Source organism: Ceratotherium simum, chromosome 33, assembly GCF_057802395.1.
Source record: "Ceratotherium simum simum isolate JZ-2026a chromosome 33, ASM5780239v1, whole genome shotgun sequence".
Classification (NCBI taxonomy): domain Eukaryota; kingdom Metazoa; phylum Chordata; class Mammalia; order Perissodactyla; family Rhinocerotidae; genus Ceratotherium; species Ceratotherium simum.
In genome coordinates, this window is record NC_141932.1 from 24,984,695 (window position 1) to 24,998,739 (window position 14,045).

The following is a 14,045-nucleotide window of genomic DNA, read 5'->3' on the forward strand; positions in this document are numbered from 1 at the left end:
TTTGTTTGCCTTCACATACATGTTTCCCATTGTTGGTCACCATTCTTTGTTGCACATTAGGTTTTCCTTCTGGGATAATTTTCATTCTTCCTGAAGAGCATCCATTTGAGATTCATTTACTGAAGTCTCTTGGTGGCGAACTCTTGTTTTTATTGGTAAATATTTTATCATCATTCTTGAAAGATACATTTCCTAGATGCCAAGTTCTGGGTTTTTACCTCAACCCTATAAAGATATTATCTTGCTGCCTCTGGCTTCCATTTGTTGCTGTTGAGAAGTCTGCTTCCTGAAATCTTGGTTATTTTGGAGCTGAAAGGTACTCTGGCTATTGATAGGCCAAGTTCCTCATGCTAAAGCTCATGCTAAAGATTAGAACATCTCGGCTCAGAACTGCCCCCAGGTCACACAATCTGACAGTTTGGGACTGGCATCCGCACCCCGCTGCTCTGGCTGTCAGGCCTCAGATAGCCCAGTTTCTTAACCAAATGTGCATGACTTTGGCTGGGGAGAGGTAGGGGGGATCCTGGAGGTTCTGTTTCCTCATCTGCAAATGGGGTCAAACACAGACCCGCCTTATGCAGCTGTTGAGGTGACATAGGTGTGGCCCAGCCCATGGGATGCCACCCAGTAGGAATATAAGAATGGCAGGTGGAGGGAGGACTAAACCGTTGACAGTCTCCAGAGGCAGCAGTGAGAGGTGAAAAGGCGCAGGGGCGGAGCTTCATAAGCTAGAGGAGGGAATTCGAGGATTTGGGGCGGGGCTTGAAGTTTGAAGCGTTTAGATGGGCAGTTGGCAGGGCTCTGAGAAGCCACGAACAGGATTTCGTGGGAAGCTGGCCCCACCTTGGCGGCTCTGGTTGGACGCAGCGAGGCGCAGAGGGCGGGCCCGGGCGCGGTGGGGGGGGGGAGGGCGGTGCGAGCGCGGGGGCGGGGCCAGCGGCTGCCGGCGCCCCTCCCCCGCGCGCTGCTGCGTGCCTGGCAGGAGGTGGTGGCGGTTGGCGGTGTTGTTGGGCGGAGAGGCCTTTGGGGGACGTGGTAGCGACTCAAGTAGCGCAGCCCTGGTAGGTCCGTTAGTCGTTTTATACAATCCTGCGTCTTATTGTTCTCATCTGGCAGAACTCTGCTAGAATAGACGGAGACCGATGAAATGTAAGCAGTTGCTTTGTACTGTCAGTTCAGTTGCGAAGGCCAGTGGATATCTGTCTGATATTAATTCCCTTGCTGCATTCCCTGTAAAACTAAAGAAATGGGAAAAATCTATTTTGGACTTGATTTTGTACATTGAAGAAGACATTTAAAGAAATGGGGGTTTGTTTGGATACGAAGCCTAATAGTGACATTGGAGCTGAGAGATTTCATCAATAAGTAGAAAAAAGTGAAATAAAATAGAGAGTTGTGTTGTATGTTAGACGCCAAAGTGCAGCATTTTGCGGTGGGTTATGGTCATTTCTACTGAGGACTGAATGGATTGGTGTAAAAGTCAGATACTCACCTTTCTGACAAATCCAAAATATTGTATTTATTTTTAATTATTTATGGAAGGAACATTAGAGCCTGATGAATTTGAATAGTAGAACATTTTCTTCACTGACACATGCCAGTGAAATATCACTGCAGACCCAGTATTGATCTTTTGTTCCTTTGCCTGCAGATTGCTGTAATCAGCGTTTATGTCTATTACTTTATATGGAGTTTCAGAAAAGATTCAGGGTAGGCAAACAGCCTTTTTCAAAAGAGTTGGATTTTTAAAATTTAAATGTTATACTTCATGCATCTGTCACTTCTCTGATCCACTCTAACCATCAGAAGTTGCTCTAATGCCTATGAAATATAATGTTCAGATAAATGATCAGCTCTTAGTTATATAACTGGGAATGTGCAAACTTCAATCCTTAATCATTGCAGAATATTTATGTCTTAATATTTCGATTTGCCATGACTGCTGCTTTAGAAATAGATATTGTTAAGTGGGCGGTTGAACCTTTGACTCTATTCTGTATTCCTTTCTGAGAGCTTAGTTTGTAGTTCCATGATGCGTAATAGAAGGGTTTTTTTATTGTAACAGCTTTATTAATGTGTAATTCACATACCATAAAATCCACCCATTTAGTGTACACTTCAGTGATTTTGAGTATATTCACAGAGTTGTGCACCATTACCACAATCAGTTTTAGAACATTTTAATCATGTCCCCCAAAGAAATCCCAAACCTATTAGTGCTCCCCATTTACTCCCAAATCCATCTTCGCTGGGCAACTACCAATTTACTTTCTGTGTCTATGGATTTACTTATTTGGCAATTTCATGTAGGCTGATCGTACAACACTTGGTCTTTTGTGACTGGCTTTTTCACTTAGCACAATGTTTTCAGGGTTCATCCATGTTGTATCGTGTATCAGTACCTCATTTCTTTTTATTGCCAAATATTCCGTTGTATGGATATACCATATTTTATCCGTTCATCCAGTTGATGAGCATTTTAGCTGTTTCTACTTTTGGCTATTACAAATAATGCTGCTGTGAACATTCATGTACAAGTTTTTGCCTGGACCTATGTTTTCATTTCTTTTGAGTATCTACCTACAGTTGAATTGCTGGGTTATGTGGTAACACTGTGTTTGACCTTTTGAAGAACTGCTAAACTGTTTTCCAGAGAACCTACACTTTTTTTACATTTCCACCAGTAGGGTATGGGGGTTCCAGTTTCTCTGCCTCCTCACCAGTACTAGTTATCCTCTGTCCTTTTGATTGTAGCTATCCCACTGTGTGGGAAGTGGTATCTCATTGTGGTTTTGGTTTGCTGTTTCCTGATGGCTAATGACATTCGTGTGCTAGTGGGCCAGTTATATATCTTTTTGAGGAAATACCTAGTCAGCTCCTTTGCCCAATTTTTAATTGGGTTATTTGTCTTTTTGTTATTGAATAGTAATACTTCTATATGTATTCTAGATAAAAGTTTCTTATTGGATATATGATTGGCAAGAATTCTTTCCCATTCAGTAAGTTGTCTTTTCTGCTTTCTTCAAGGTGTCCTTTGAAGCACAAAGGTTTTCATTTTGATGATGTTCAGTGTACGCATGATGGAGTTGTCTTAGTCATGGGCGGCTGTAACAAAATACCATAGACTAGTAGCTTATAAACAACAGAAATTTATTTCTTACGGTTCCAGAGGCTGAAAGTCCAAGATCAGGGTGCCAGCATGGTCGGGTTCCTGTGAAGGCCCTCTTTCAGGTTGCAGACCACCAACTTCTCACTGTGTCCTCACGTGGTAGGAGGGGTGAGGGATCTCTCTGGGGCCTCCTTCATAACAACACTAATCCTATTCACGAGGGCTCCTAATGCCACGACACTGGGGATTAGGATTTCAAAATATGAATTTTGGGGACTCGCAAACATTCAGACCATAGCAAGAGTCTTACTTGTTAGAAATCAGTGAGACCTTAAATCACATCCTCATCAATATTTTTGTTATGTAAATTAAAAGCCAAGCGTAAAAGAGAAGGTTAGGGAAATGTTTGAATTAGTTCCTTTTAAGATGTGCTGTAGATCAAATTGGATTCATTGGGAGACATGTCATTCCCTTGTTAAAATCATTTGATGATTCCCACCTCATTGCCTACGGAATAAAGTTCAGACTTCTTAATATGGATCAAGGCAGTCTCTGATTTCAGCCTACCTCATCTCTTACTATTTTCCTTTCTTTGTCATCATTTCCAGTACCATTTCCTGAAAACTTCCCAGTCTTCAAAGGCTTCAAATTCTCTTGTGATGCCTCTGTTACTCCAGCCTCTTTCTATTTGCTGAATCTACTTGTCTTTTGGGATCCCGGTCATGAGGCATTTCCTCCATGAACCTTCCTTGTCCACACAGGCAGACATTGTCCCTGCCCTCACACAGCCTACATTCATCTCTATAGTCTGCTACGAGGAATTGGACCTGGACCCTACCTTACAGTCCTACAGGCAGAAGGCAGACACCTAGAAGACAGGATGTCAGAGAGAGAAATTCACATAGAAGGCAGACCGTGCTGACAGCTCTCTCCCTAGTTCCTAGTGGATATTTGCTTAACAAATAATTATTTAATAAATTAACCAGAAAGATGCTGAGGTCAGTGAGTTTCTCTGATTACTATTCACATCTTTGTTGCCTATGTTAAAATGACATGAAGCACAGGGGTAATTCCCCTCTGCCTTTCTGGCATCCAAGTCCAGCTCTTACCCAAAAATTACTCACATGTAAAACTGAGTGAGACGTTTTTCATAGGGCAGAACATCCTCATCTGGATTCTTTTCTACTAATGAATGGTAGTAACTGACACACACACTTCTCAGTAGGTCATATGGCCAGAGAACACATCCTAGCACATCTTACCCACACACATGTGCCCAGGCTGGCCTAACGGTGAGTCTGTCAGCACTGAAGCTACCTGTGCACCCCCGATAATGAGTGTAACTCGGGTTTTAGGGGCACATACTTTCTGACTTTTCATTCTTTGCTTCATGCTCTCTTGCTTCTCTCAGAGCGTCTGAGTATTCCTTAGTTATATTTTGTGTTCCTGTGTTCATTTTTAATAACTTAATTAAAAGATTTCACTTAGCATCTTCCTGAGGATTAGGAGAAACCAGTTGGTCCTTTTGGGATACATTTTCTTTTTTTGTATTCATTAAAGTGGTTGGATTGTGGCAAAGTAGTAAAGAAGAGAAGGAGGAAAATAAACTTTATATTTCTTGTCATATTAGACTCAAGAAGTGATTGATAATGTACCTTATATAGTTTCTTGCTCCTAAGGTAGTTTTGTATTTAGAGCAAGTGAGGCAGTGGGGAGCTCAGGCCTTAGAGCCAAACTAAGCTGTGTTTCGTTCCACTTCTGCACTTCTTACTAGCTATGGCTTTGCTAAGTTACCTCCCATCCCTGAGCCTCAGTTTCCTCTTCTGTAGTATGGGGATACTAATGGCTACCTTGTGAGGTTATTGTCAAGAAAAAATAAAGGAAAATATGCAAAGTGCATAATATAGAGTAGACACTGAATAAATGTACTCCTTCCCTATTCATTCTTAGATGTCTGTTAATGAACTGGAACTGTGTAGAATCAAATGAAGTAAGTTAAATATATTTTATTTCTAAAGTGACCTGTAAAGTGGTAGTTGTAAGGTTTTATCTCAGATGTTTGCAAGGCCAACTAACTTGCAAATGTGACCTTGGAGTGTGTCTTTCCAGAATAATTGGCACTATTAGGCCATCTATCCATGAAAACTCTCAGTTTGCACAGGGACAACACAAGTCCAGTGCTAGAACTACACAGGTTGTAATGGGCATAATTAAAGCCCTTTAGGCTTAGTAGAAGTTGATCACTGCTTCACAGTGTGGTCATTCTGTTGCTGAGGAACAAAGAAAGACTGGGAGTCTGGGCATGCAGTTTGGTGTATGACCCTTTCTTGCCCCACCGTGGAAGTGACTGTGTGTCCCCATGTTCTAACAACTGCTGAGACCTTCTTCCAGGAGGAACAAAGCCTAGTTTTGTGAAAGTCCATAAATACACATGAGAAAGAAATGTGAGTAGAGTGAAGCGTTTAGGTGTGTTTTCCACTCTTGACATTGTAGGGCTTCTTAAAATTCAGAAGCACTCTCTCCTTAGGACAAATGTTCAATCACCGTTATTTGACTACTTCACGTGAAAGATACTTAAATTCCTCCTTATATGGTCAAGCATCCTTTTCTAATTCCTTTCATACTTAGAAACTTAAAGAACTGAGACTGATTTTTTTTTTTTTTTGATGAGGAAGATTAGCCCTGAGCTAACATCTGTTGCCAAACCTCCTCTTTTCGCTAAGGAAGACTGTCCCTGGGCTAACATCCGTGCCCATCCTCCTCTACTTTTATATGGGACGTGGCCACAGCGTAGCTTGACAAGCAGTGCATCTGTCTATGCCCAGGATCCGAACCTGCGAACCCTGGGCCGCTGAAGTGGAGTACAGGAACCCAACCGCTGCGCCACCGGGCTGGCCCCCTGTGACTGATTTATTAATATAAAAAAATCAAATACTGCCTGAGTGTTTGGGCACTGAGTCTGAGAAACACATGGGAACTTGAGCTCTCATCTCTGTTAGGCAGAGAGATTTACTAGGAGCCTAGTTACTTTAAAAGCTAAATGATGGATTCATTTTGTGGATAGTAGTATCTTTAGGTTAACATTGTCATGCTAGTTTTTCTTGGCAAGAAAGTGGCTGGAGCCAACCAGTGCTGACCACAGTTCTTTGGGATGATATTTAACAAGATGTGTGTTGTCTATTTTAGAAATAGAGTAACCATTCCATCAACCCTCTCTTACATGGGCCATTGTTGCGTTATTGTGCTATCACAGGTGACAGTAATTTAGCAGTCTTCTTTGCCCCCAAGACTGCAAGTTTGATCTTCTTATTCAGGATAGAGATGTCTTAAGTGCACTAAGCTGAATTACCTTATCAAGCGGAAGAAAATGATGCATCTTACCTGCAAAGGATAGTTGTGAACCATGTGGTTCTAGGAAATGTGAGCGGCTGAGAGCCCGGACACAGTTGCTATTTTGGAGGCAGTATGTACATTTGACCCCCAACTCGGGACTGGATTGCATTCAAAGTTTGACTCAGTTATTTGGAACTCAGATGGCATTTTTCATATAGATTCGGCATTATTATAAATAGTGGGTAAGTTTCTAACTTAACCTGCAGAAGTCTGTTTAAATCACAGCATAGTTTGTTAAACTGGTCATGGTGATAATCTAATTCTGGATCTTGGGAGCTTGGAGTCATGTGAAACAGAAGTAAGGAATGACCCCCGCCGCCAAGTGCCTCTCTGTGCAGGCTGTGTGGAATTCAGAGGCCCCGTGTCACAGCAGCCCTCCAGACCTGCTCCAGCCCTCCAAGTTCTTCTACTCCTCCATCTCACTCTCAATTTGAAGCTTCCAGTCCCCTGGTTAAGTTGATTTCCTTTAAATATCAGTAGCAAAGCAAATGGTTCAAATTAATTCCCACTAATGTATTGAAGGATAATCAAAGTTATTACTAGATTACCACTGTTATACTAGACTCTATTATTGAGTGCTAGGACTACTACAGGCTTTATTTATATTTCCTTATTTTTTTTCTTAGTTTTTTGTTGTGTGTGTATGAGGAAGATCAGCCCTGAGCTAACATCTGATGCCAATCCTCCTCTTTTTTTTTGCTGAGGAAGATTGGCCCTGAGCTAACATCCATGCCCATCTTCCTCCACTTTATATGGGATGCTGCCACAGCATGGCCTGACAAGTGGTGCCTCGGTGCACGCCCAGGATCCGAATCTGTGAACCCCGGGCCACCAAAGCGGAGCTTGTGCACTTAACCGCTTGTGCCACCGGGCAGCCCCGTATATTATCTTATTTGACTCACGTCTCTTAACCCTTTTAGAGGTACAATATTAATATTTTTAAAAAGGAGATTCTTTATTGATAAACTAGTTGTCTCTGACATTTTCCCATTCAGTCAGTGTAACAAAGTCAAGGGAAAAGTTCAGTGAAGGCATCTGAGTTCAGACAGAGCCCGTAAAAGGAGGCTGGCCAGGCTACCTGGAATCAGGAAGAAGCCTTGCCTGCTTTTGCCAGTTTCTTCCTGTTACCTCTAAAACAGTGAATCTCAGCCCAGGAAATTGGAGAGAGATGAGAGTCATCTGGGAAGCCTTTCTCAAGATACTGATGATCGTTTAAATCTTTTCATTTGGAAACCACAGCTTGAACGGTTCTTAGGTTTTTGCAAAGTGGCTTGGTTTCTATGACTTTTGGGAAATGGATCAGGGCAGTATGATGATTGCAAATTGGGGCAACTTGCACCGACCAGAGCCAGACACTGGTTTTCTATCTGTATTTCTAGTCCTTAATAAACTCTTACCCAAAAGCCTTACCTTTCCTCAAACAGCAGGAAATAATTGACCTCTCTTTTTTGGTTATTGCCTATTTTCTTCGGAAAATTAATTTTTTATAATCCCTCCTAATCCCGTCAGCGATCAAATCTGACAAGTGCATTCGGGTCCTTCTGACCTCAAAGTGCTTCAGTGTCCGTATCTGTACAATGAGGGATTCAGAGTACATGGTTTCCAAGAACTCTTCTCACTCAGACACTTTATCATGTGAATGAAGTGTAATAAGGATTAGGGACTTGATTTTCCAGGAAAGTTTTTTAAAAAATCTTCTTTACAAGATCTGTTAGGCAAATTTAATGTTTTGACTTACTTTAAAATGTGTAAAAGTTTAAAAAATACTTTAAAAGCTTCTATATAGGCCTAAAATGTCAGATTCTTTGATGCTAGACTCTGCAGCGCAGACTGTGAGCTCTGCAGGAGTTCAGAGGACAGGGCATCAGAGTCAGTGTCTGTGGGTCACTGAGGGTCAAGCTGTGCCTGTGGATGTGCTTCTGGGGGATGTGCTCAGAACAGGTGTAACTGGGGAAGAGAGGTGTAAGATGGCTATGTAGTATGGAACCAGCTTGTGCAAAGTCACGATAATAGGAAATATTATTTTACAATGTATTTGAATAAATATTGTACAATGTATTTGAGTAAAATGTAGATATAGAATGAATGCTGAGTTATAAAGGTAGATGAAAAGTAATTACATTTTGGGTCAAATGAATAGAAATTTTTTGTTAGTCTATTATTTTGTTTTCCCATATGTGCTAACATATTATAGCATACCATAGTCTTTTTTTTAATTGTGGTAAAATGCACATAAAATAAAATTTACCATCTTAACTATTTTTAAGTGTAAAGTTCAGTGTTATTAAGTATGCTCACATTGTGCTCTAATCATCACCACCATCCATTTCCAGAACTCTTTTCATCTTGCAAAACTGAAGCTCTGTACCCTTTAAACAATAACTCCCCATTCACCTCCTGCCCCCAGTCCCTGGAGACCACCATTCTACTTTCTGTCTCTATGGATTTGACTATTCTAAAACAAGTAGAAACTTAAAAATAAATAAAGTATGGAATTATTATTTTCCAGCTTACTGGAAACTCCTGTAAGAGGCATGAAGAAGAAAGTGAACACTGGTACCACTGTATTCCATGTTTCTTGAAGGCATAGAATATCTTATATTTTTGTGCCTTCCAGTTTCTAGAATGCCTCCTGGCAAAGTAGATGCACAGTAAATATCAGTTGAATAACTGAATGTCAGTTTTACCTGACAACTTTGTGATAGAGACTGTCAGCCTTCCTATTTTCCTAGAAGACAAAAGAACAAATAAAGAGGAAGTTTTCTGTGGTGCACACGGAAGCTAATGGCAAACTTTTGCTTATTAAATTATCCTGTGATAAGCTAACCTCATAATTTTCATTCTAAATAAATATAGCAAAGTATATATGTGTTCATTAAAGCTCATTTTATTTGTAAATAAAACTTTGGATTTCTGGTTATTTAAAGCATGAATTCTGATGAAAAATAGGGTGACAAATGACATTACATTTTATACATTTATTGCAAATCCTCTTAATGAACTTCCTGAATAAATTGACAATATTTGTAGTCCGGAGTCTCTGGCCTTGTTTTGTAGCCCTGCTTAGCAACTTTGACTTTACAAACTAATGACGAAGTAACATCCGTAACTGAAGCGTGCTTTCGTCTTGAGAGTCTTTGTCAAAATACATATGGCAAGAAACATAATTTGTATCAAGACGAGGATTTGGAGTTACGGTAGCCAATTGAAAACGCTGAGTTTCCCTTTACTGTCTTTCTCTCCTATGTGAATTTCTTATCATTTCATACATTGACTAGACAGTGTTACTGCCCTGAGTTCTCCACTGGAGTGGGATGTGGAGGGTTTGTCTGCCGTAGACCCTGAAGGGATGCCCGGGCCCAGCCCCAGAGGAATCATAAGGGCAAGTCTGTAGAGCATTTGAGTGACTCTTGGAACTGAAAGAACTTGATATATTTGAGTAATTTTGACTTGAGAATATGACAAAAACTGTGTAGATTAAAGTAGGATAAATTGTGCCCTATTTCAGCTATTAAATTGCAAGTTCATTTGCATAATATTAAAATTTGAAAAACTGCAGACTGTCTTATTTTTTTAATTTGGTTTATTATTTTTTATTTATCAATGCTATTTATCCTAGTATTGATTATGTTATGATAAGCGGTCACAAAAATTGTTTTGTAACTGCATTTTTGTGTGAATGTGTTATTTCTGGTGGTTTTTAGAGATGACTACATGTATTTTATCATGATTAAAAAATATTAGGAAAAAAAGACTATTAGGACCCTCAATTTTTCTGTTATCATTCTACTCAAAATACTTTTAAATGATTCTTCTGGACTCAGAATAACCAAAACAATTTTGAATAAGAAGAACAAAGTTGTTAGATTCACAATTCCCAATTTCAAAACTTACTACAAAGCTACAGTAATCAAGACAATGTGGCACTGGCATTAGCATAGACATATAGATCAATGGAATAGAATTAAAACTGGAGAAATAAACCCTCCCACTTATGGTCAATTGATTTTCAACAAGGGTGTCAGAACAATTCAGTGGGAAAGAACAGTCTTTTCAACAAATGATACTGGGACAACTGGATATCCACATGCAAAAGAATGAATTTGGACCCTTCACACCAAATACAAAAATTAACTCAAAATGGATCAAAGACCCCCCCAAAAAACTCATGCATTTATTTCATTATCTGGAATTAGGCAGGGGTTTCATAACTATGACGACAAAGACATAAGCAACAAAAGAAAAAATAGATAAATTTGACACCATCAATGTTAAAAACCTTTGTGCTTCAAAGGACACCATGAAGAAAGTAGAAAGACAGCCCATCGGATAGGAGAGAATTTTTGCAAATCATATATCTGATAAGAAACTTTTATCTATAACACATTAAGAACTCTCACAACAATAATAAAAAAATAACATTTAAAATGGGCAAGACATTTCTTGAAAGAAGATATGAAAACATGTTCAACCTCATTAGCTAGCAGGGAAATGCAAATCAAAATCACAATGAGAAACCACTTCACACACAATAGGATGTCTATAATCAAAAAGACAGATGATAACAAATGTTGATGAGGATGTGGAGAAGTTGGAACCCTCATGCATTGCTGGTGGAAAGGTAAAATGTTGTAGCTGCTTTGGAAAACCATTAGGCAGTTCCTCAAAAGGTCAAACATAGAGTTACCATAAGGTCCAGCAGTTCCACTCCTAGGTATATTCCCAAGAGAAATGAAAACATATGTCCATGCAAAAACTTGTACGTGAATGTTCATAGCAGCATTATTCATAATAAACAAAAAGTGGAACAGGTCGAAGGTTCATCAACTGATGAATGGATAAATGCTGTATATTCATATGATTGCATATTGTTTGACAGTAAAAAGGAATGAAGTACTAACACGTGCTACATCATGGACGAACCTTGGAGACATTGTGCAAAGTGATAAAGCCCATCACAAAAGACAACATATTGTGTGATTCCATTTATGTGAAATGTCCAGAATAGCCAAATCTATAGGAAAAGAAAGTAGATTAGTGGTTGCCTAGGGTTGGGGAGATGTAGGGGTAGGGCAATGGCCAATGGATGTGGGTTTTCTTTGGGGAGTGATGTTCTAAAATTGTGGTCATGGTTGCACAACTCTGAGTATACTAAGAGCCATTGACTCGTACACTTTGAACTGAGTGGTGTGTGAATTATACCTGAATAAAGCTGTTCAGAAGAGATTTCTTCCTGCTTTCCTTTGAGGCATGGAGAATTTCTTTTTCAGCTACTATTATGCAGTCCAATTAATTGAGCATGAAGAATTAAGGACTGTAATTTTCTTTTCAAGTCTTGATATCGTTTGGAAGGAAAATGGACTTGGAGTAGTAAGCTAAGGCGTTAAGAATGGTATAAGCTTCTTGTAACAAATGTTCCCCAGAATACTTACTCCAAATGTTTCCTCCTGAAAGTTGGCTTTATTTTTCTATCCACTCCTAGAGGTATTTTCCTTTAATGGTGAAGTTAGGATCTATGGAGTTTTTTTTTTTATAAAGAGCTGAGACCTTCAGAAGTTATTAGGTGGCAGTTAAGTAAACAACTAAATTTTCCTCTATGAGTTACATCTTACAATTTCTTGTACTCTGTTGTAGACACTGATATTCTGTTTTGTTTTCTTTACTTTAGAATGGAGGTGTGCTGATAAGGAAATAGTTTTACCAAAAAGAATCAGGCAGACAAAATGATTTGTCATAAGGTGTAATAAGATTTTAAGAGGCAAGGGCTGGCCCTGTGGCTTGGCGGTTAGGTGCGCACGCTCCGCTACTGGCGGCCTGGGTGCCGATCCCAGGCGCGCGCCGATGCATTGCTTCTCTGGCCATGCTGGGGCCGCGTCCCACATGCAGCAACTAGAAGGATGTGCAGCAATGACATACAACTATCTACTGGGGCTTTGGGGGGAAAAATAAATAAATAAATAAAAATTTAAAAAAGATTTTAAGAGGCAAAATACCTGTTTCTATAGGGCGTCTGAAAATTCTGGAAACATTGGGAGATTTTTATTTTAAACATTGTTAGTTTCATTTTCAAATAATATGTTCAGTATGTTTTCCTTCAAGCTCCAGGAGCTTTTGCAGGCAAAGTACCTCAAATTTAAATCCATAGGTCTAGTTATTAATCTGAAAAAATACAATAAGTAATCTAAATATTTCCCTATGTTTTCAGTCTTTTCATACATCCTATCTTGTAAAGAGAAGGCTCTTTGGAGCTTCTACTGAGAGGTGAGAAATCTTTTCAGCACCAAAGTGCTCAGGGAATGGCACCACCAGATGGCTGCACAGGTCCAAATCAGGCATCACTGTTTCATCCTCCACATCCAAATCAGTTTAAATCCAATTGATTGAACGTCTGTCGATTCCGTCCATTTCTTTCCATTTGACTGTGACTCATCTCTGGTCTGGACAACTGCAATAACTTCTTAACTTGCTTCCCTGAATCCTCTAGGATTCTCCAACCTCCACATCCATTCTCCAGCTGCATTCAGAGTGACCTTTTTAAAATGCAGATCTGATTATGTCACACGCACAATTAAAAATTTTTCAATGGCTTCTAAAACTTTGCAGATAAAAATAAAAACTTTTAATATGGCTTTCAAGGTCCTGTGTCATCCAGCCTCTGCTGACCTCCCAGGCTCTTCTCAGCCTTGCTCTCTGCACTTGAGCCTCTCCAGGCTTCTTTCAGTAGTCAAGGTTCTGAGTATTGCTGCCGCCTGCTGTGGACCCTGCACACCTGTTGTTCCTCTTCCTTGGAACTCTCTTTTTCTCCCTCTTTGCCCAATTAACTTCTACCTATTCTCTCAATTTCAGCTTAAGTGTCACTTCGCTAAGCTTTCTGGTTCCACTCCCCCAATCATTGACTCCCCCAACCCTCCACTTCCCAATACTTGTCAGAGCAGCATATTTACATTTATGTGATTATTTAATTACTGTGTGTCTCCTGCAGTAGACAGCTCCATGGGAGCAGGGGCCAGATTTGCTTGGTCACCATTGTGTCCCCAGTGTCCAGCATGGTGCCAGGCACATAGTAACAACTCAATAAATTGTTATTGAATAAATTGATTGATTGATTGATTAATGACTGGAATTAAAGACCTACTCAACATTCATAGTTGAGTGTATGTATTATGTGTATAACTCTGTGGATGCTAGTGGCTCATTTGATTCTCAATGAATGATGTGTGTTTTACTTGGAAGGGCGAGGGCTGGATCCCAGTGGAAGAAGCTTTCCCTAGAGATTTGCTTTAGATTATGAAGGAATTCTAGAAATCATTTATGTTAGTTCCGTTGTTTTACAGATGAAGAAACCAACAACCAGAGGACCAAGATGACTTAGGTGGGTAGGTGGCTGTGTCAGGATGAACTCAGGTGTCGCTTATCTGACTTTCTGTTATCAAATGTTGCATGTTTTCTTTTTTCTTTTTTCAACAGCTTCCATTAAGCTAGGGAAGTTAGGCATTTTCTTGTTATTGGAATGTCATGTGTAAATCTGTTATATAAGGAGTTG

At 39.8% G+C, this 14,045-nt stretch overlaps 1 long non-coding RNA gene across 1 annotated transcript in view; it reads left to right on the top strand.

Annotated features, from left to right (window-relative positions):
• Positions 1 to 1,035: 1,035 nt before the first annotated feature.
• LOC147912902 (uncharacterized) overlaps positions 1,036 to 14,045 on the top strand; it is a 44,980-nt gene continuing 31,970 nt past the window's right edge. Inside the window, exon 1 of the long non-coding RNA XR_015549583.1 lies at positions 1,036 to 1,061. This is a non-coding gene — a long non-coding RNA (uncharacterized LOC147912902). The remainder of the gene's footprint in view (positions 1,062 to 14,045) is intronic.